Source organism: Grammomys surdaster, unplaced genomic scaffold (genome assembly GCF_004785775.1).
Source record: "Grammomys surdaster isolate TR1022 unplaced genomic scaffold, NIH_TR_1.0 311, whole genome shotgun sequence".
Lineage (NCBI taxonomy): Eukaryota > Metazoa > Chordata > Mammalia > Rodentia > Muridae > Grammomys > Grammomys surdaster.
Window position 1 is genome coordinate 2,415,537 of NW_021604730.1, and position 23,359 is coordinate 2,438,895.

At 41.2% G+C, this 23,359-nt stretch overlaps 1 protein-coding gene and 1 non-coding gene across 2 annotated transcripts in view; both read right to left on the bottom strand.

Moving 5' to 3' along the window:
* The window catches only part of Negr1 (neuronal growth regulator 1), a 710,239-nt gene that overhangs the window by 93,833 nt on the left and 593,047 nt on the right, over positions 1-23,359 (bottom strand). The gene's annotated exons all lie outside the window — the stretch shown is intronic.
* Positions 7,790-7,921, bottom strand: LOC114629556. The gene has a single exon (XR_003712692.1). It is a non-coding gene; the product is annotated as a small nucleolar RNA SNORA17 (small nucleolar RNA).

Sequence of the window (23,359 nt, forward strand, 5' to 3'; positions counted from 1 at the left end):
TCTCTCTCTCTCTCTCTCTCTCTCTCTCTCTCTCTCTCTCTCTCTCTTTTCTGAGACAACGGCAGGTACAGTTTCTGGCTTTAGTATAGGGCTCAGTGTCAGCGAAAGAATGTTCAGCTAGTGCAGTGGGTGTTATCAAAACAGAAGCACACAGCTCAGCAAGGCCGTTGCACGTAGAAAACTCCACGCAGCTAATGGTGGTTTTACAGAGAGTGCTTAGCTTTCAAGAATGCCTCTGTTTTTATAGGGATCAGATGGGAGCCACTGTTTTGCACCTTAGTCATCAACTTGTGAGCAGAGAAATATCTTTCTCAAGGTGTGGAGTGCACTCTCTTGATGAGCCACAGAGGCCCCAAGAGTCTGCTTCTCACTCATTACCTGCAGTATCAGAGTGCACCTGGGAGGGATAAGGGCACCATGTATCACTGAAGCCACTGTGGTACTGTGGGAAAGGCTGTGGCAGAGGGGCAGTTTTGATTGTATATAAAACAAGGTAAAGAGAAGTTCACCCGGAGAGGCATTTTAGACAGATATGCAGAAAACAAGACAGTGTAAAGAAACGGAATATTTTTCTTTATTAAATGTAATTTTGTTCAGGACAAGAAGACATCTTATTTAAGAAAGCACCAAGAAACAATGAGCCAGTGGCAGTGAATCTTTCTGTAGGCTATGCTAATTATTGTTCACTACATACATGGCCCGGTATCTGTGATGCCAAGCCCCTTCATGGCTACATGTTTTAGGTCATATTTGGATCCTAGGATGTTATTTTATGTTGTGATGCAATGGCATTGTGTGTGTGTGTGTGTGTGTGTGTGTGTGTTATCTTTTGGACTGTGGAGAGATAACAAGACTGAGCTACAGAGACAAGGCAGAAATTAATCCTTTTGGTTGCCATGGTTTCACTGAAAGATCTGATTGCTGTTCACCGTGGTGCTGAGGCAGTAGGATGAAGAGCATGCAGCTCTGCCAGGACCAAGGATAGCATGGATAGGGGCACAAAAGGCAGGCTCTAAGCTGACACAGAAGACAAAACATAGGGACCCAATGTGAGCCCTGTGGTTTCCCATTCCATATAGGCCTATAAAGCATCAGAAGGCTTGACAGAGAAGCAGAGGGTGGAACCACAGCTTTGCCTTAAGGAAGGGACTCGTGAGTGGTCCACATTCATAAGCATAGCTGATGCCCAATGGTAGGAGCCTCTTCTCAGTACACATGGACGTTTTCAGGCAGCCAGAAAACTTAGTTTCCATTTCTCTGGAAACCTGAGGGTGATGGGGCATCATGAAAGCTCTGGGTTGCAGGGCTCTGATATGTAAGTATGAGGTCCTCATAGTTAGCCTACGTACATCCCTGAGTGGCTTTATTTCCAACACAAGGTGATTAAGGATGAGCATTTAAGGAAAATTGAACTTTGGCCAAGTCCTGGATCCAGAATGTAGTAGCCTCTACTGAAAGTTTGTGCATTTATGAGTCATAGGTGAAGTCTCATGGGGAGAGTAAATAAGAACAGACATAAGCCGTTTAGCACACTGACTACAAATAGCTATGCTTTTATAAATGGGAGTTTATTTGTTTATTTTGTGTGTGTGTGTTCATGTGTGTGTCTGTCCATGTGTGTATGTGTGTATACATGTGTGTGTCTGTGCATGTGTGCATGTGTCCTTGTGTCTGTGTGCACTTGTACATGTGAATGCATGTGGATGCATGTGTACATGCATGCGTATGCATGTGTGTATATATGTGTGTGCATGTGCGTATGCATGTGTGAATGTGTGTGTGCATGTGTGTTCATGCATATGTGTATGTGCATGTATGTCCATGTGCCTGTTTGTGTGCATGTGTGCATGTTCATGCATGCATGTGTGTATAATATATGTGCCTGTGTATGCATGACTGCATTCATGTGTATGTGTGGGAAACTTTGGGGTTGATTTCAAGTGTCTTCCTTGGCTTCTCTCTACCTTATAGACTGAAGCAGGCTCTTTCATTGGACTTGCAGCTTGTCATTTCAGCTCCTAGCAAGCCAGCTTGCTTTGTGGATACTTGTCTTTGTCTCCAGAGTGATGAGGTTACAGGCAGTTATTGAATCAATCTGGATTTTATGAAGATTCTAGGAATATGAACTCCCTCATTCCTCATGCTGGTTGAGCCATCTCTCCAGGACCTTAGCATATCTTTTAAATTGAAAAAATAATAAATAGCTTTTAAAATCATTGCAGCACTGTTACCACTTTATGTTGTTACAAATGGCTACTACACAAATTCAACCTTAAATTTTCTCTTTCTCAAGAAAACAACTTCTATTAATGAGAGATGATGAGCACTCTGATTAGTGGTTCTATTGCTATTCTGAGTATTCTGCAAAGTAACAAAGGCTTTGTGTCACCATCTTGTTCACAGCTGCACTCCCGTACCAGAGTTTCATTAGAGCTACATACACACACACACACACACACACACATACACACGGAGGAGGAAGATCCCCAGAGATTTAAAAGGGATATTGACTCTGAAATCAACACAAAAAATTGGGTTGCAAAGGGATATAATTCCTTCTAATCTAGAGGAAATCTGGAGAGAATTTCTTTTCCTTGAAACTTATTTGACAATAACTGCAGAAGCCAGCAAAAAAAACCTTCTGCAGATAAGCCTTCCAGCTATGGAGCACAGCTGAGGCCCTGCAAATGCAGCAGGGGCCTTGTTACTCTTCCCTGCAGAGTTCAAGCTGTACTGGGCACTGCATCCTTCCCCTGTGTTCTGCCCCTGACATCTAATAAGCAGTAGTCTTGGTGGAGTGTACTAATGAACAAAGGCTGCAGATGGAGCTCGTTGACAGTCATTGGCTCACACAGGAGCCCTGATCTGGCACACAGAATTCTGACTGTGGTCTAGGTGCTGAACCATTCCCACTTGGTTGTGACTGATCTGTCAGTTACTTGATGTTCTACTCCATGTGTGGGAAGACAGCCTCAGAGTGTTCTTCCCACTGTACCTTGCTGTGTGCTGTTACAGAGCAAATTGAATTTCAGTAGAATTAAAAACTCTTCTTGATATCATGTCAGCCACATCTATTCTGACTTCTCCCTACTCACAATCTTCCAAATTTTCCATTCTGGGCTGTCACCAGGTAGGAGACATTAATGATTATAATCTTTGGTACACAATACACATGTAATCCGTCACATCAACTATCTATAAAATGTTTATCGTGTACCAGGGACTGTGCTCAGATCTTTAGAAAGATTATCTTGTTTTTACAATTACCTTATAAGGTAACATGTTATTTTTCCTGTTTTGCAACTGGATAAACTGAAGTTCAGAGGTTTTTAATCTACCCAGTGTCACCAGTGTGGTAAAAAGTAAGCAGATAGTATGTATTTTTCTTCTATCTGTAGGTGACAAAACAGGGCTCAAAGCACACGTGACTTGGCCAAGTATGCTAAGCAAGTAAGCACGCAAGACACACACACACACACACACACACACACACACACACACACACTACTGTACCCCAAGAGCTGTTCCATCCACAGAAAGGTACAGACACTCAGCCCATGAGGACACATCAGTTGCTGAATACAAGGTACTTGGACAGTAGTCACTCCAAAGACCAAGTGTGCAGCCTCTCTCCTAGCACAGACTTTATCTTCTATCACGTACAGCCTCTAGACACATTTGAATCAAAGCTGATGTTAATTGCCAAAATGCACATTGTTAAATGGTTCAGAAGAAGTAAACATTAGGAAATATTATTTACTTAAACAATATATGGTTGGTTTTGACAGATTGTATCCTCTTTAGGTATAGCCACTAGGAAAAGGGAGATTTTCAGTACTCACAGTGGAAAAGAACCTGCTTTTAAGGATTCTGGATATCAGTTCAATCTGCACAATGTTTGTGTTTTAAGCATTAGATCTTGAGTTTGAACCCCAAATATACATACAAAATTAGTACGGTGATGCATGCTTGCAAACCCAGCGCCCGGGCCACTGAGCCACCCTATCAGTGAGTTCCAGGCCAGAGAGAGACTTGTGTCAATAGTCAAGGTTGATAGAGAAGAAAACAGATGGAGGGTAAAGGGGAATGCTAGGATACAAGTGGTCTGTCATGGGGAGTGTGAGAAGCAGCACTCATTAGGGAAGATGGAGAAGTAAATGTGGAAGAATGATGGATAAAATAACATAAGGACATCCGAAAAAGCCACAAGTTGATAGTGTCAACAATTAACAAGAACAAAATAAAACAACAACAACCCCAACCCTATAATATACATAAGTCCATGTATAAAAATACACACTTAGAATTTAATGGAGTCTTTTTCATCTGGGATGATACAGCCCAAACCACCTAGCAAAATCCCAACAGCAGACACATGAAGACTTCTTATGAGTTGTTACCCAGGGCTCTCAAAGCACACTGTCTAATTGATGCCACCTCTGGATATCCTCAGAGGCAGAAGGTAAGGCGCTATTGCTAAAGACATTGTGCACTTCAGAAACAGAAATCCCTCTGGGCTGGATCTAACCTGATTGCCCTTTGCCTCAGAACTAGCTTTCATAGAACTAGAAAGCTCCATGTAAGCTTTCAAAGAATTGAGGCAACTCCAGTCTTACTCATCCATGATGCCTGTGAACCACGTCAAGCCCAGCACAATAACCTTAATGATTCAATATTGGTACTCATACCTTGGTGGTAACCAACTGATCTCTAGTTGGACTTGGACTTAAGGTTCACTTGACAATGGGAAAACTATATCTAGTACTCAATACCTAGTCATCTACTAGTGCTAATAAAGTCATGGTTATTCAAGGGGTATCTACAACCACTAATTTACTAAACCAGAATAATCCCTAACAACAATCTATAAACATCTGCCTTATACCCACAGATAAGTTTAGTCTTCATCCCTCAACAAGGAAACTTCTCTTTGCAACAGATGCTGATCATTACAGAAAACCACTAACAGTAAAAATTCAGAGTTGTGAATCCCAGTCCACAAAACATTCCCACACCTAAGGCTCAGGGAACATTGTGGAAGACAGTCTTGAAAGATTGTAAAAGCCAGAGGATCAGGGAGTTTGCTGTGAGATTTGTTTCTTACTAACATCAGAAACTGTATACATAAGGTAGCACCAACATGTCCTCCTAAACATGAGATAAACAAAGGCAACAACAATGGATACGGCAAAGTGGGCAGAGGAAGCCTATGGCCTCAAGCCTTACACAACAAACTAGGCAACTGAGAAAGGCTGGGAGTGGGAGAGGTGGTCTTCCCCTGGGAAGAGAACAGTAATTGGTAGTCCAGTATGAAAATATCAGTCTTGTACATACATGTAAAATTCTACAGACTGAATTGGTTATAGTTAGGAACGGTTTATTCTTATATGCATGAGATAACAGTTAGTGAAAGGGAAAGACACCATGAATATGAAGAAGAGCCTCCAGGGATATATGGGAGGATTTGGAGGGAGGAAAGGGAAGGGAGAAATGTAATTAAATTATAATTCTCTGTCTCTATCTGTCTCTGTCTCTCTCTGTCTCTGTCTCTGTCTCTCTGTCTCTCTCTCTCAAACACATACATACAGACAGACATACACACACACACACACACAGAAACAAAAACACATAGACATACACACACACACACACACACACAGAGGAAAACAATCAAGGTGGACAGTTCTGAGGTTAATCCCTGGCTGCCACATGCACATAAACACACATGCCTGGACATTTATACATACAAGTCCCTTTGCATACATGTGCTGTTATGCACACATGCATGCACACACCCACATATAAATGCATACTCACATGCACATAGAGAAACTTCTTTGACATCTTTTTCTCAAAATGTAACCCAATTCCACTCATCTTTCCCTCCACTTGTACCTACCCTCTACCTTCACCTTTACCCTCTCGACTTGTACCTCTAACCTCCCCACAACAGAGAAAAAAAGATCTCATATGTCACAGTGTATCTCACAGAAATCCCTTTTGTCCACACTTCTTTGCTTGCACACTTCATTGCAATGACTCCTTGGGCTGGTATGGGGCCTCTGGCTTCTGTTACTCTATTAATACTGGATCTTCACTAAGACTCCTCTTGCATATCTTGTTGTTGCCCTGTGTCATGAAGATCCTGTAGTTTTGGATCTGTAGGCCTGGCCCCTTCATGCCCTCCAGCAGTTCATAGATGGCATAGATGTTGGGGTGGGTCAATTCAAAGCCCTGGATCTGGGCCTGAGAGGTATCTGAGATGGTCAGTCCACTGGCTCTCATTTTCTCACACCCTAGGGGGCTGTCTCATCTGCAACCCCCACAACCAGGGCTAGCTCTACCCTGCTGCCCAACTGAAGAACAAGGCCCACTCTCCTGAGTGTTGCAGCCAGTGAGGGACATGGCCAGTTCTCCCACTCTCATAGTCCTGGGGCCACCTTGCCTATCTGTCACAGATGGTGAGTGAGGGGAAGAGGATGTCTCTCCCTAACACCATCTAGCAGACAAGAGGCAGGGCCTCAGGTCTGGCTCACCTGCAACTCCCACATCCAGGGCCAGTGCTCTCTCACCTGTCATACGTGGCAGGGAGCCACGGTGGAGAAGGGCATCTCTCTCTCACCCATGTTGCCACAGGACTCACAAGTTGCAGGACAAGCTCTCCCACATTCATGCCCCTGGGGATAGCTCACCTGAACCCCTACCATCAGAGTCAGCTCTACTGTGGTACTCAAGGTGACCTGCAGGGCCTACCCTCTTGCATGCTGCAGCAAGTGAGGGGGCAAAGACAGCTCTCCTGCTCACTATGGATGTGAAGGCAAAAGAGCAGGGCAAGGATCTCTCCTTTGTCAATGCCACCATACAGTAGATAAGAGGCAGGGCTGGCTCGCTCATACTCATGCCCTCAGGGCTGGCTCACTTGGGTCAGCTTTGTTGTGCTGACTAGGTAAGTTGCAGGCTCTCTTCTCCCCAGTACTGCAGCTGCTGAAGGACAGGGCCATCTCTCCTGCTTTCATGACCCCCAGGTATCCCACTTGCCACAGGTGGGTGAGGGATGACAAGGGAGGAGGGTATCTCTATGCCACCACAAGGGGCAAGTGCTAGGGTCAGCTTATCAATGCTAGCATCCTTGAGGCCACGTCACCCATGACTCCCACAATGTTCAGGGTAGGATAGGGGACACTCTTATCAAATACTGCAGCTGGCTGCAGGTGAGGTCAGCTCTCCTGCTTCCACAACTCTAGGGTCAGCTCTCCCAAGATGCCCAGGTGAAAGATAGGACCAGTTCTGCATATTCCTCAGACATCAATATTTCTCTGGATGGCAGGTCCTACCAGGAATGTCTGCCCAGCCTTTGGTGGTAACAGACCCCTGCTGCTGCAGGGCCATGGACTCAGACATGGCTCTTGGTGGCAGCATGGGCCAGAACCCCACTATGATCCTAGGTGGCATCACTGACTACTCACATCAGGTCATTTCTCACTACCCTCAAGTCAGTTCTGCCTCTCTTCATTGTGCCACATCCTTCTGGTTCTCTTCCTCTTCCATTTCTCCACTACTTACTAGTTCCTCGTAGTGGCTCCTGGGGTCTCTGAATGTTTCCAGTCATCTCAGGAGTGCTGTGCCTGGTTTGTGCATTATGGCCCTGGGCAGGGGTCATCTCAAGCATGATTGCCTTCCCCCAACCCAGGCCTTCATGGTGCTAGACTAGCGGTCATCTTAGGATATCTCCCTGTCTGGGCCTCCTGGTATCAGACTGGTAGTGGTCTTAGACTCACTTTTTTCGGGGATTGTTAAGTTACTGATCATTCAGATGTTTATAGGTTAGAATATTGAGCATAGACATAGCTTCTCTCTCCTCTGCCACCCACTGATACACATATGATGCAGCAGCCACATTTCTAACACCTCTAGGGGCAGGTTGGACTTTTTATAAAATCTAAGATCTCGTGGCATTCTAAACACTTCCTCCAATTTATCCACTTTCCCAGGAGTTTAATTTTGTGTGCATAAGAAAATCTTGCTTCTCTGAAATATGTACTTTGGGTAAGAATCAATCATAACTGGTATTTTGCTCCAGTAAATTGTTTCTGGAATGATTAAAGGTCTCAGAATTAACGACTTCTTCTGAAAGGATCCAGACCAAGGAAAACGCAGATACACTGAGTTTGACAAAGCTTGGTTCTCTGGGGTCCAGCTTATCTAAGATCATATGTGTTTCCTTTGTGTCTGTACAGAAGCTTTGCAATTAGGACATGTTTATGTTCAATCTTTATGCCTCCCCCGCATTATCTGCCTTTTCTCTGTTGTAACAAATCATTTTATAATTAGCTGAAGGAGAATGGAAAAATTATGGTATGGTCAGAGCAGCAATTATCTTGGTTAGATGTCACTGTTAGAATTTGCACATTAAGAAAGATTTACTAAGGTCTTTACTTTTCAAAGACTCTTCACATGAGCCCACAGAGGAGTTCATGTTGGCACACAAGTGTTCCCATTCATCTAGTAAGTAGTTATCAGGTATGACTGTTGTCCCAGGAGTATTTTAGTTCCTGAAAATGAGATTGTGAAGAACGCTAAAGGTTCCTGACTTTGTGAAGTTTACATTTTGTGAGGAAGAAAATAATCACAGAAAGAGTGATTTCCATGCCATATAACATACACAGATATGGTTCCAGGTACACCAGAACACGCTCAGCTCATCTTCCATACTGGTAGAGAGGTGCATGCACTCTAAGAGAAAGAGAACATGCTGCCCCATGCTCTTTACAACATCCCGAACCTTCAGCCACTATTCTTCGAAGAATTAAGTGGTTCCAAGGAAAAGGGCCGTGAGCTCACTGGCCCTTGTGTTTACCTGGGGGACTTGGATTTAGCTGACTTTTCATAGGGTAATGTTGTTTAGTGGTACCCTGTATATGTGTCTTTTTACTCTCTATTTCCATTGGATTGGGAACCAGGAGGTGGTGTTTCATCTGCCTGAGCCTCACCATTACCATTCCTCAGAAGAAATAGTGGAATCAGAGACGCCTCCAAAATACCTTCGGCTTGTAATGGGCGTCACTCACAAGATTCACTTAGCCTGGCAACTCACTGTTCATTCAGCATGTGAACTCCTGCCTCTCAGCATCCCATTCCCTCCAGAGCTCTGACCAGCACAGAATAGCCGTAGCTCGTCTTTTCAGTAGGCTTGAAAAACACTGAGCCAGGATGGCTGCTTTCTGCTGTCTCTCTACAAGGACAAGCGTATTGTTTAAAGACAGACATCATGATTTAGGAGGTCAGTTTCCCTCACCACTGGTGGGTGGCCTGGAGCTATTCCTCACAGTTCTTACTGACCACAGTCATGTTGCTCTTTTGCTGTTTTTACTTGGTGCGTTTCTTCCCCTTACGGAGGATCAGAGAAAGTGTCTTAGGCACTGACTTCTTTAGCATAGTGCTGAGATGACCGCTCTCCTCAAATGTGCAGTTGAAGAGGAACAGAGTTCTAAAGTCTCTGTGGTCATGTAGCCCCCGCCTTAGTCACCCTATTGCTTTTCCTGGGAACTTGGTTGTTTTTCCTTAACTAAGCCAAGAGAACAGCTGTCCTTGGCAGGCCTGGCTTCCTGCATGCTGTGCCATGGCCCCATTGCTTCAAAAGGAGCCCCAGGAGGTTTGGAGTGACACAAACCTGCCAGCCTGTCCTGTTCCCATGGTTCCTTCTGGAATCTGCCCTTCCCCTCTTGGCTCACAGATTCTGTCCATGATGGAGCCAAATTTTCCTGCTCTGAACCTATTTTTCTTTGTATCTGGTCCTCAATCAGAGAGTTCAGTGTCTAGTCTCACACTGACCAAGAATCTGTGATGGTGGGTTTATTTTGATCCATAGGACTTGGGAAGAGGTTTATTTTGATTCATAGCATTATGGGATATGGCCCATGACGGAATGAACTAAAGGTGGATGTTGCATTCACAGCTAAAAAGTAGAGACCAGTGGAATGTTTGTGCTCAGCACAGTGGTTCCTTTTTATTAAGCCTGGAACATTATGGAATGATACCACATGCAGGGTGGGTTTCCCCACATTAATCAACTAATCTAGATAATTCATTACAGACATGTCCAGAGAGTTATTTCCAAGGTGAGTCTACATCCCATCAAGATGGTAAAATTAGTCATCACATTGGCCATAAGCTGTCTTGTCTTTCACCACCATAAGGTAATACCTTACCACATACCCCCAAACAAGACCAACCCACCATGGACTTCCAAAATTGTAAGCCAAAATAGCCTCTTTGTAAGATGATTGTCTCCAGTATTTCTTGTTGTCATAGAAATCTGGTGGACACATGTACTAACCACATATGTTTGAAAATAATTATCATATTTTCATTCATCAAATGTTATCTTGGTATTTATATCTCTGTCTACATTTTTTTTTATCTAGAATCACTTCAAACAAAATTACAGATGTCATATTTTATAATGAAGCAAATCTAGACATTTGTCTGAAAACTAAAGACCTGCTTTGCAACCAACTGTAAACATTGGCATCTAACACAACAAACAATAATTTCTTAATTTGTAATACAAGTACATATTGTTTGTCCCCAAGTTATATCTTACAGATGTTTTTAAAGCATGGAAATATTCTATTTTTAATAGATCCCATAAGATTTTTATTCTTTTGGTTTCTTTAACCTAGCCCAGTTAAACTCTTTTTTTTTTTCATAATACTCTTTGCATTGTGTCAGGTTGATCAGAAACTTGAATTATCACCTAGGCTTGGGTGAGTACATATAAATGCACAAACATTATGGGATGGACCTGTTGAGAAAGAATAACAAAAGAAAGGGCTGGAATTTTCAAAGTCAGAATCCGAGGATTTTATTCTTTCAAACTAAGTACCTTAAAAAAACAAAAAGGGCCTAGAAAGATTAAATTGACCATAAAAACAAAATGCTAACACACAGCACTCATCTCTGCTACACACTCCATGAGTGGTCCTGGGCATTTAACCAGTTACTAAGTAAAGCAGGCACAGTATGGCTGCTTAGAATAACAGTTTCTCTTCTTAGGTTTTCCCCACCATTCAGGATTCAATTAATTCAACTCAGTGGGCCTCTGCTAGACTCCTGCAACCCAAATGCAGGACCTCCTCTGATCAGCATGACTGCTCTGAGTGTTCTCTGAGTCCTGAGAACATGAGAATAGAAGCAACAATAGAAGAGAAATGTCTTGGTTACAGTATGAAAAAGACTTGGGAATAAACAGTACATAATTAAAAATAATCTCCAATATGTATAAAAACCTATGAGTATTCGTAAAGTGCCTATTTATTACTAGTTCTGAGCTTTATCTTTATTCCTTGGTTATTTATAGTTATACAGTCAAAATAGCATCTGGAGATGCTTACACATTCAGCCTGTTCTTGCACCATAGCAGGAAAACTGGACCTAGGTCACAGAGGAAAGATACAAAAATTGGTATACTCCAGAGTTTGTGTGTGTGTGTGTGTGTGTGTATGTGATACACGTGTGCATGCTATATATCCATTTATTGTGCTAGGTATCTCATTTTTTTAAAAATTCATCACCAAATCAGACATTTTAGGCAGTTATGTAGAAAAATGAAGATTCTTGGGGAACAAAATTATTCTTTTCTTTACTAAATGTAATTTTGTCCAGGACAAGATAAAATTCTATTAAAGCAAACTTATGAGGAAACAGCCGTGTGTGTGTGTGTATATGTGTGACATGTGGAGGTCAATGATGGATATATATATATATATATATATATATTCATATATATATTACATGTGTAGATCAATGATAGATGTACATATACATGTGTTTGACATGTGCAGGTCAATAATGTCTGTTAATGCGTGTGGTGTATATATACATGTGTGTGAGATGTACAGGTCAATGATGGGTTTTAATGTGTGTATGGTTGTATATGTACATGTGTGTGACATATGCAGGTCAATGATGGGTATAAATGTGTGTATGGGTGTATATATACATGTGTGTCATATATACATATATATATATATGACATGTGCAGGTCAATGATGGGTATTAATGTGTGGGTGGATGTATATATATGTGTGTGTGACATGTGCGGATCAATGATGGGCATTAATGTATGTGATGTTGTATATATACATATATGTGAAATAGGGAGGTCAATGATGAGTGTTTTGGAGACAGGATTTCTTACCTTGCCTGGTTAGCAGGCTTCAGGGTTCCACGTATGTCTATAACACTCACCCCCTGTGCTGTGATATAAGCCACCATCTTCCATTTTTTAACGTGAGTGTTATTGATCATACTCAGGTCTTTGTGTCTTCACAGAAAACCCAGACCATGGAGAGAAAGCCCAGGCTGCATGTAGAGACCAGTGCAGCAAGCACTTGCTTCTTGGTGGATAAGGATGGTATTTCTGCCTCTTCTCCATGGACACACTTTTCAGTTTGTATTCTGACCATGCATCTGAGCCTGGTTTTGTTTGCTATGCTCTTCCAAGGCTGAGTATATGGTATTGCATCCTGGAAATGTTTTTAGTTCATGACTTCTGCTATTAATTGTATCTGTGAAGAGGACTCTAAGACTTATGAGTGCTCAAGACATGAACAACCAAAGGCAAATACTTAAAAAAAAAAAGATACATTGGATCTTTAGCCTCCAAATCTTACTAATCCCAAATTATTTAATCCATGGATTAAACACATTTAATCTATGTTTAAGCAGAGTGTTAGATGGACCTGCCCCTTTTTTAATCTAAAAAATTCCTGAATGTTTATGGCAAAAAATATTTCCCACAAATGCTTGCTTATTTCTCAAAGGTCAAAATAAAAGTCTGACAGTAACAAGTACAGTTGCTTAATTCACCTGTAATTTATGGATTTGTAGATTTAAAAGACAACAGAATCCCTCTACCATAGGTCAAGTGCTATGTAAATGCTGAGCTACTAGGTAAATAACAGCAGATAGGCAACAGTAAAGAAAAACTACATGTGACAACCTAAAACATACACTTTTAACAACAGCCAAGAAGGACATTTTAATTTTAAAAAGGTGACACAGTGATGTGTATATTATGATGCAACATTCTGAATTATAGAATTATGGAATATCTGTGGCATTTGGGAGGCAGAGCCTTTGGGGCGATTGGTGAGTAAGGGGCTGTCCATAGGCTGGCTGCCCGATGACTGTGTGAGCTATTGCAGGAGACCCTTTGTAAAGCAGTAGTGCACCCTGGCCTGCCTAGACGTTTCCCCAAGCTATGTCCTGCTCCACCTGTGACCCCATGGAGTCTCCACTGAGATGTCTTCAGCAAACATGGCTCCTTTGTTTCTGGACTTGCAGAGTTCTAGAGGAATGACTCTTTCTCTAGAGATGACTCAGCCTCACATACTCAGCTATAGTGAAAGCAACCAGATGAAGAAACGTGGATACTATGGTCACACCATCCTTAGAAAGGGAGTGCAGAGAAATAGGCCTTGAATCAGAGAAGAATGGTGTGGGCAGAGGTCCTATTCTAACACCTGCCTCTGGAGACTGTGTGCTCAGTGATTATGCCTGGGGCTCTCAGGAGACTCTGGGGCAGAGCAGAGTTTGGAAGAGCAAAGTACAAAAACATCTGTGTAACTTGAACAATTGTAGCCAGTGGAAAGACACAAATCACCTGCAAGTTTCTTAAAGAAGAGAGGCCTTAGTGGCTGATTCCTCCTGTATCATTTCTGGATGCTAGTCAGACATGCCACAAATTCTATAGCCAAATAATCTAGAAGGGCCTAGTGAGCCTCTCTGGCTGCAGATGCTTTTATTCTTGGCACAACTCTTCTGAGTGTTTTCTAAGGCTGATATTGATAATGGATGGAGAGACATGACTCAGAGCTTTTACCTTTTTCTTCTTGAACACTTTGATGTTTTTGCTGTACTCAATAGCTAAAGTAGAGACCGCTTTAATGACAAGCTCCCTGGTCTCGACCAACTTTACCTCAGTGTTAACTTCATTGATATTGCATTGCCTGATGCTGTCGATCTGACTTTTTCATTGGCCAAAGGGTGTGGCTAATAGACTTGGAAGTATTTGTTTGGGGTAAGATTGCAAAGGAGAGTGAATGTAAACAGTGCAGCAAATCACTGAATAGGAAAGGGGCTTGTTTCTTTCTGCCACTCCCAGTCTGTTTTATTATCTTTCCTGTCTGGGTAATGGCTCCTAAAGCCCAGACTCTGTGGTTTTACCATTGATTAATGAGGACTAGAAGGAAGAAAAGTCAAACACAGAAATGAAATACATAGGGAAAGATGCTTAGATATGTCAATGATTTAAAAAAAACAAGCAGAAGAGATTAATAAATGGAATATTTCTCTATATGATCCAGATAGAACTGAGGATGGCTGCACACTTTACAAAACCTTGTCATGGGGCTGAGAGGTAAAGTGCTGGCCACACGTGAATGAGGACCTGGGTCAGATTCCTAGCACCCAAGTATAAAGCTGGGTATAGTGGTGCTCATATATCATCCCTGCACTGGGTGGATGGAGACAGATTGCCTGGAGTCTACTGGCCAGCCAAACTATCCAGTTGATGGGGTTCTGGGTTTAGTGAGAGTTCTTGACTCAAAAAACAATGTGAAGAGCAAGAATGAAAAACACCCAATGCTGACCTTTGACCTCCACATGCATAGGCAGACAAGCGCACCACACCTTTGCACATGTGTACATGCATGCATATATTACATGTATACATACACACACACACACACACACACACACACACACACACACACACACACAGAGGAGAAAACTAATCCAGCTCAGACAAAGGGGAGACAGTGGACAGACACACAGACACCATCTTGCCAGCCTTGCTACAGCCTTGGCTTTCATTGCAACCTTCTTCCAGCATGGGCCCCATTCTGACCTAAGGTAGATGACTGTCATTTGAAGCTACTGGGCTTGGGATAATTTAGCATGCAGCAAAATATTATGAATAGTGGCTGGTGATATGGCTCAGCCAATGGTGCTTGCTGTGTAAACCCAAGGACCTGAGTTCAACTACCCATAACCACACAAACAGTTGGGTATGGCAGTGTATTTATACAAGCCTAGAATAAGAAAGGTGGGAATTTAAGAATCCCTAGGGCTTGATGAGAGTAATCTTGCCATATTGGTGACCTTCAGGTTCAGGAGAGACCCTGTCTCAAGAAATAAGGTGGAGAGTGATAGAGGAAGGTACCTGACGTTGATCACTGGCTTCCACATGCATATGTACACATGTGTTCATGAATCTGCATAAACACATGCACACATAGACATGTACACATGCATACATAAACATATGCACATATGTACATGTACAGATGCATATACAAAACTACAATAAACCCATCACACATGCATTTAACATTTCTCTTCTGGAGTTGGGGCTACATCTTCAGACACTATTGGCTCTTCCACAGCAGTGGCTTCCCTGAGCAGCAGCATTCCTGTGGCTCTGTGCCTGACACTTCCCTGACATTGCTCACTGTCTAATAGCCACAATGTGTAGAGAATTGCATCATGGAGGTCTTAGGGGTTCAGTTTCCAAGCCCCACATTGTGCCCTGCACAGGTTTCAACTTTCAGAGAAGATGACAGTTTTTCAGGGATCGGGCCCAGTCTGGATTTGACTTCAGCTTTCTGTCGCTGTTGCAAAGGCATCTTGTGTTCTGGGATATTTTTGACGTTTGAATCATGTGTCAAGATGTTGTTGATTCTAGTGATGGCAATGCTTCCCTCGTATGCAGAACAGATTGTTAAACATGCCCAGGCTGGGTGCTCCCTTCATTCTGCTCTTCCCAATTTTATTGTCACTTCAGAAATAAACCACAACACATAAAGGCGCCCTGAGAAGGCGGCTTTAAGAGCCCTGGGGTAGAGCTAAAAGCAGCTCCCTTGATTTTATGTTGGAGCCATCTGGTGCTTACATCAGCTACCCCTTGTTTTCAAATATATATTATTTGCGACTTTGTTGAGCTGAATAACATGAGCCCCCTTGGTACAGCAAATATTGTCAACGTACAGTGATTTAAATAAAAGAAGTAGCTAGTCATTTCAGATGAGTCTGTGGATCTAAGGAGATTGCATCTGCACCCCCAGAGCTGGAGAGTGTGGACACTGACCAGAAGAATTTTAACCTCCATTCTCTGGACATAAGACAAGTTAAATCCACTATGACTGAAGTCAGGGCTAGCATTGCTGGGTGCTTAATATATCCCATGCCTTGAGCTTAAACACTTCAAATACTGTATCTACTTCAGATATATATTATCATAAATTAGACAAAAAGAATACTAAATTTCAGGATGTAACAAAGCACACATTTACTTATTTAGATATTGCCAGACATAAATGTTGGCACACATAGAGGCACCTTTGAGAAGCCAGGTATGCAGTGTTTCTACCATCTCCTGTGAGAGATACCAAGTTCTTGTTTTGTGTGGGAGAGTGACAGGGACCATGCCATGGCTCTTTCATGCTTCTGTATAGAAATTCCATGTGCCACAACTGTTTAAAGCATTTTTTGCCAGAAAACTGTCACTGAATCTTGCCTAAAAATCTTCTCCAAATGAATTTTCAAGGCTATTGTCATCATTTGGATGGGCAAGTTGCCCCACAGCCTCATGGGTTTGAATACTTGGTCCCAGCTGGGGCTCTTCTTTGGGGTGCTGTGGAACATTAGGAGGAGATTTGTGCTGGCAGAAGTTGGTCACTTAGGGGTTCCTGATCTGTCCAGATGTGACCACAAATGGACAGAGCTCCAATCTCCAGGCTTTCCCAGCCAAAATGGACTTTATTCCTTTAAACCATGAATCAAAATAAACCCCACTTTTCTTAAGCTGCTACTGTTGGGTATTTGGTCAAAGAAAGAAGAGTAACTAAAAGCCCCATTTATCTGGTAGGTGCTAGGACTGTATTGACTTAAAACAATCTGGCAGAATTTGGAGAATCTGGCAGAGGACCTGAGTTCAGTTCCCAGTACCCACATCAGGTCACTTCAGCTTCCCAGTCTATAATGCCTTCTTCTGGGGCTTGATGGGAATCTGCACATATGTTTACAAACTTGTATGTGTACATGCATACACATACAACACACATAACACAACACACATAAATATACATACATACATACATACATATACCACACTATATATACACAACATACACATACACACAGCACACACATACACACAACACATACATATATACAGACACATATACACACACCACAGACACACACACATACAGCACACACACATAGACACACACACACACATATATATGTGTGTATACACACATACACACATATATATATCTATCACAACACACATACAATACACACACATACATACAGCACTCAATACACACACCAGATCACACCACATCACACACACATAATACAATACACACATAAACATACCACACCATACACACACACACCACACACACAGACCCCCATACACACACATCACACATGTATACATGCACACATCACACATACACACACCACACACTACATACAGACATCCCATATACTTATCATACATGTACATATGCACACACCACACACACACCACACAGTCAACACACTCATACATAGAGCATACACATACACACCACACCACACAGACCCCCATACAAACGTTACACATGTACACATGTACACAGCACACACACACACAACTCATACCCAACACACAAACATGCAGCACACAGTACACACACCACATACACATACATATTAATAAACTAAATATTTAAAAAAGATTCCAAATCCATTGCCTTCCCCATCCTATGACTGCTTTGTTATTTTTAATTGTTTTAGTTGGTTTTTTTAATCATGGTTTTCAATGACATTTTCAAACAAACATGTTATGCTTGGTTCACATCCTTTTGGTGTCCACTCTCCTGCTTCCTCATCTTGCCTTTAAATAATCCCTCTTCTGCATGTTTTCATGAGCAAAGTGTGTACAGTGAACAGAATCCATGATGCACAGTAATTCTGACAGCTGGGATGTGGTGGACAGAGTCCCCACTGTGTCTGAATAATGTGTTCTCCCAGAGTCCTTATATACTGATTTCCTAGTCCTCACTGAATAGGACAGGGTCCACTTGTCTACTACAGGAAGCTTCACCTCCCAAAAAAGTGTTTCAAACTTGTCAATTGTTTAGTGAACTTTACTGACTGGATGCTGACCTTGTAAAGTATACAGCAGGGTGCAGTGTCTACAAAACGTTGGGTGTCTTCCTGTGTCACCATTCTCCTCCTTTTTCAGAACAGTGTCTCACTGAGTCTGGATCTAAAGCTCACCTCACCAGGTAGCTCAGGTAAGCAACTTTGGATGTTTTTTCCAAGGTCACTTTTAAAAACACACTTTGTTAATAAAAGGATTTAGAGCCGGGAAGGACTCATTTCCACACACGTATAGAAAAGCAGAAAATGTGAGTGTACAAACTTTATCAGTTGTTTTTGTTCTTCCTACTTTAGAATTCAGCACCCACTCCAAAAAACCTTTGGCTGAGCCTTTATAGGCTGGCTGCTGATGCCTTCAGCCCTCCACCTTGGCACTGTTGCAAATGCACTGATAGCAAGACTCTTAGCCAGTGCTGAAGAGAAGCTACCCTGTCCAATGACTTTCCGTATCTGGCTGAATTTCTCCCACTCTGGTGTTACCTGATCATCCTTGCTTATTTTCACCATGCATTCTGTGTGGTCACCTTAACCAAACGCCCGGGGCCGGTTGCTTCCCTGATAATTCCCACCCATTCCTATGATGCCCTGTTTAAACATCCATACATCTTGCTGTGCCCAGCAGTCACCCAGTTCCATACTGAGGTCTTTACCATCTTGCCTGAATGGAATATGTTTTCATTGCTTCAGCAACTGTCAGCTCTCTTTCCCTCTTTGATGTGTACGTAAGCAAAAATGCATTTTGCTTTACAGCAAATTCTCAGGGGAATTTAGCATCGAAGCCCCCAAATATCTCCACACAGCAAGAATCACATTGCAGAAAGAGGCAGTTCTTTGCATGTGACCTGAATTTGGGATATGCACCGGCCATTCCATGCTTTGGTTTGTATAACATGAACTTTATTTACGTCGTATATATGTTTTCCAGATGAGAATCGTGTTGGCCAGCTTAAACTACATGTACTTACAGTGTGATTTTTCTCTTCTTTTTTCACCTATTATTAAAATTTTTACTTAATATATACTTTCCAGAAATAAGATTATAAGAAACATTCTTTTCCATAGCATATATTTATTAACTTATGTTACCTTGTAAACCAGAGCATGCTAACTTATAATTCTTACTTATTACCCTTCGAATGACCAGTCTCATCTCTATGTTGTTCTGTCTTTAAATAATAAGGCTATTTCAAGCATGTCTGAATGAATAATTAATCACCTAGCCTGGAATCTGTCTAGTACCAAAGTATTAATGCTTGAATTAATTTTCAGCTTATAACTGTTTTCATTTACACCTACTTCCTTGGTAGTTATTTAAGGCAATTTTTTCCTCCCTGACTGAGGCTTATATGTTAATGTATTTCATTTTAATGAACACTTCTTAAGCTGTAGAAGTAGGCCAGATGCTGCCAGAATGTGTCCTAAGCAAGGAATCTGACTTAAAGATAAACCCTTTAGATGAAAATTCTCAAAAGGAATGATTCAATGGAGATATTTTAAATTAATAGCTGAGATATTACTCATCTGAGATATATTGGTATCACAGCTCCCATCTATTTCTAGGAATTAGACAGAGGTGAAGATTTGTGTCTATTTGTCCCTGTGATTCTGACAATATTCTAGAGCAGTCTGGAGAAAAAAAAATCTCTAACTTTATTGTTTTAAAACAGCCTTTTAGCTGAAACTTATAATTTATCTGACTGTAAAGTTACATCCAAGTGTCTTAATGTACTCAGCATATTCAAAATAGTTACACTTAATTAGTACAAAAAGCTTTTTTGTAGTCAACAATCTTGCTTTTGTTAATATTGAATATCTTTCTTGTAGGACATTTAAAAATAAGATTTAATAGAAAGTGAGGCTTTCAGTGAAGTCTGTTCTCCTGAACAAACCCGAGTCAGCATCCTTCATGAAAGTTCACTGTTTTAATTAATATTTCAAAGGATTCATAAAACCTTTTTTATTGTTTGGCTTTATTCTTTAAACCCTTAAAATATAGTATGTACTAGGGAAATAATAAGGAATTATTATAGTATAAATGACTTTAGTTAACTTTTAAGCCTTAAAAGAATTTCATTTTTCAGAATATAACTTTTCTACTTCAAACATTGCATTAAACAATCATGTAAGTATCAAACAGGTGCTAATTGCATATATTTGCTGTGAATTAGAAAATATTACTTTGATAACAAGATGTAACTAAATGGTGGGATGTGAATACAAGAGTCAAATAAGAATATTACTCTCAAAGGTGATTATAGTTCTCAAACATCCAAAATGGGGCATGCATCCTGTCATGCTTAGGTAGCTTTTTGTTGCCAGAGAGCACCTCCAGATGGAGCAAGAACAAGTCACTGGTAGTTTGTGGATGAGGAGTCTGTGATTAGAGAGTCATGTCTGGTATTGAATATTTCCTCCATGGACCCTCTTCTTGCCCTTAACTATTGAGGACCCAGTGTTGGGCATCAAGTCTTCGTTCCTGGACACGCATTACCACAGATCCCACTGTCCTCATTTTTTTTGAGTATATCTAGAGTCTGGAAATAATACTACAGGTCTGATTTCTACTTCTGCTGATATGAGAACTAAGCACCAAGCTCTTGGTTGCTTCTCTGGATTCACATACAGCTTTCCAGGGGCTGTGGATGGAGACCCTGCTAGAAACCTAGATTGGGAACACTTCTATATTTCAAGAGGAAGATTTAGGCTTGCAGGCTTTCAGTACTGCTATGTGTGAGGCCAGCACATTTTTAGATGACATCAAACTGCAATGTCGAGGGTTGGACACTCCTGAGAACAAAATCTCACAAACCAAATGCTAGAAACTCTCCCAGTGGAAAAGCTGAATAGGCTGCCTTAAGATACTCAACTGCCTTGCTTAAGCTAAATATATTATCAGGACTCTTCCTTTCCCTCTAATAAGTGAGTAGTTGGCATCATACCCCTTAGGACATTTCACTACAGACTACTATGAAGTGGTAATGGCCACAGAACCTCCATTAGGATAGTTCCCACCCCAACTCTCCAGTTACATATTGTTTATGTTTTACGTGGTATTCCACTCCCAGCCACATTCAAAGTAGTCTAAGCAGATAGGCATTCAAAAAGGAAGGGTCTGGCTACCTTGTGATAAATATTGACAATTGGCCAAGAAGCATACAATTTGGAAGTTGATTAGCAATGCCTCCTTGGATTGAGGTGAAGAAGAGGCTGTCCTCCTAATGTCCTCCTTGTCTTTGAGTGTCAGACTCTTCTCTGTGAACTTGGTTTACCTGAATCTTTACAATTAAAACTCTGCTGCTTATTGTGTAGAGAACACATAAGGATAACACAGATTTGGTTTCTGTTCATAAGCATGAAGCATACATTTATAAGTAAGTTATTAAAATACTGATAAATACATATTGAACATAAACTCAACAGTGTCAATAATAGTGGTAATGTTTTGTAAAATTTTATAGTTTTTATTTGTTACTTTGGGTAAAATAAAAAAAGAGCTAGCAAACATCCACTAAAAGAGTTTGTGATCCTCTCATCTGAAGACTTCCATCGAAACATTATTCCTCAATCTTAAGAGATAAGAATATCTTCAAATATCCATTTGTTTCTCACTGAGACATTAGGAACAGACAGGCTTCAGGAAGAGAAGACTTTTTCTTTCTTTTTCTCCCCTGACAGTTGTGTTTTTATTTGGTAATATTCTTACCTATCATCCAGGTAACTTAGAAAGATTTGTTTCCTAGGGAGGGTATAAAGCCCAGTGGTAGAGTACTTGCCCATCATGTAAGATACATGGGGTTCTCTTCCTAACGCAGCTACATGAATAATTAAATAATAAATAAGCAAGAAAATGTATTTTCTGTGATGTTGCCTAATGTGAGAAAATATGAGGGCTGACAGTTAAGAAATGACTAGATCATGAACTATACAAAATTCTGGCATGCTTACAAAATATTATGAAGTGTAGTGTAGTACAAAATGTCATTTTTCTAGATCGTTTGTCTTTAAGTGAAAATCAAATATTTTAAGATGAATTCTGAGAGCTCAGATGCATCAAGCTTTAGTGTATGATATCAGCCCTGACATGATCCAAGAGGTTTCTCTGTTGGGGTTCAGCTTCTGGAGCAAAGGGTTTGCATTACCATGAACTACACCTGCAAACCTTCCTGCCCTGAATGTCTGCAACCATCTGATCATTACCCAGTAAAGAGATCAGTGAAGTTCAAAGCACTGAATGTGACAATTACACCAGATTAATTAAGATTTACATAGTAATACCAGAAGCGTTTTCTGTGATAATTTGTATGTGTGTGTGTATTATATTTTTTTTCATGTACATATTATCTCATGTGTGGATAGTCATTCTCTCTGTATCCTGACAATGTCTTCAAATGAGTTTCCATCCATTTATTACAAGTTCACAGATGTATTCAAATTCATACACAGTGACACACAGCAGGAACAAAGCCCAGCAGCAAAGAAAGGTTGTGGTGCTCTCAAAACCAACCTTCCTATATGGAGGAAGGGTGTGTTCTGTTTTGAAAGCAGACATGGGTCCTGAGTTTACCCATCTCTACTGTCTTATTTGGTTTTTGTTTGTGACTACATATGATGATAAATACACCTAATAAGAAGTGCCTGGAGACAGCAGATATGTAGAACAGCAAAATGAAAATGTCTGGATAAATGCATGCCTTTTATTCTACACAAAACGAGCAGAAGTGGAAGACTGCAGTAAACTACAAAAATGCCTCGCATTAGGAAAAGCTTGGTTTGGTACAGTTTATGCAACATTGTATGGATTCCTTTAAAGTACACAGGAAAGATGTTTCTCAATGCAGACCCTCAAATACTCCAAACCCTTGCAGGTTATAAAGAGTTAGTCACTTAATGTAAGTATAGTTCATTTTCTGTTTGGGACACAAAAGCATAATGTTTTTTTGGCAAGGACATACGTGAGGAATTGGAGCCAGGGACTGATCAGCTCCAGCCTGATATTTGCTTTGTGATGACTGGAGTGTGGGGAGAAGGAGGTCAGGTGCAGAATGCCTTCCAGACTACAGTAATCCCTCCATGCATTGAAGGAAATAATGAGAGAGGGGGAAGGGGAGAGAGGAGAGAGGAGATAGAGGAGAGAGAG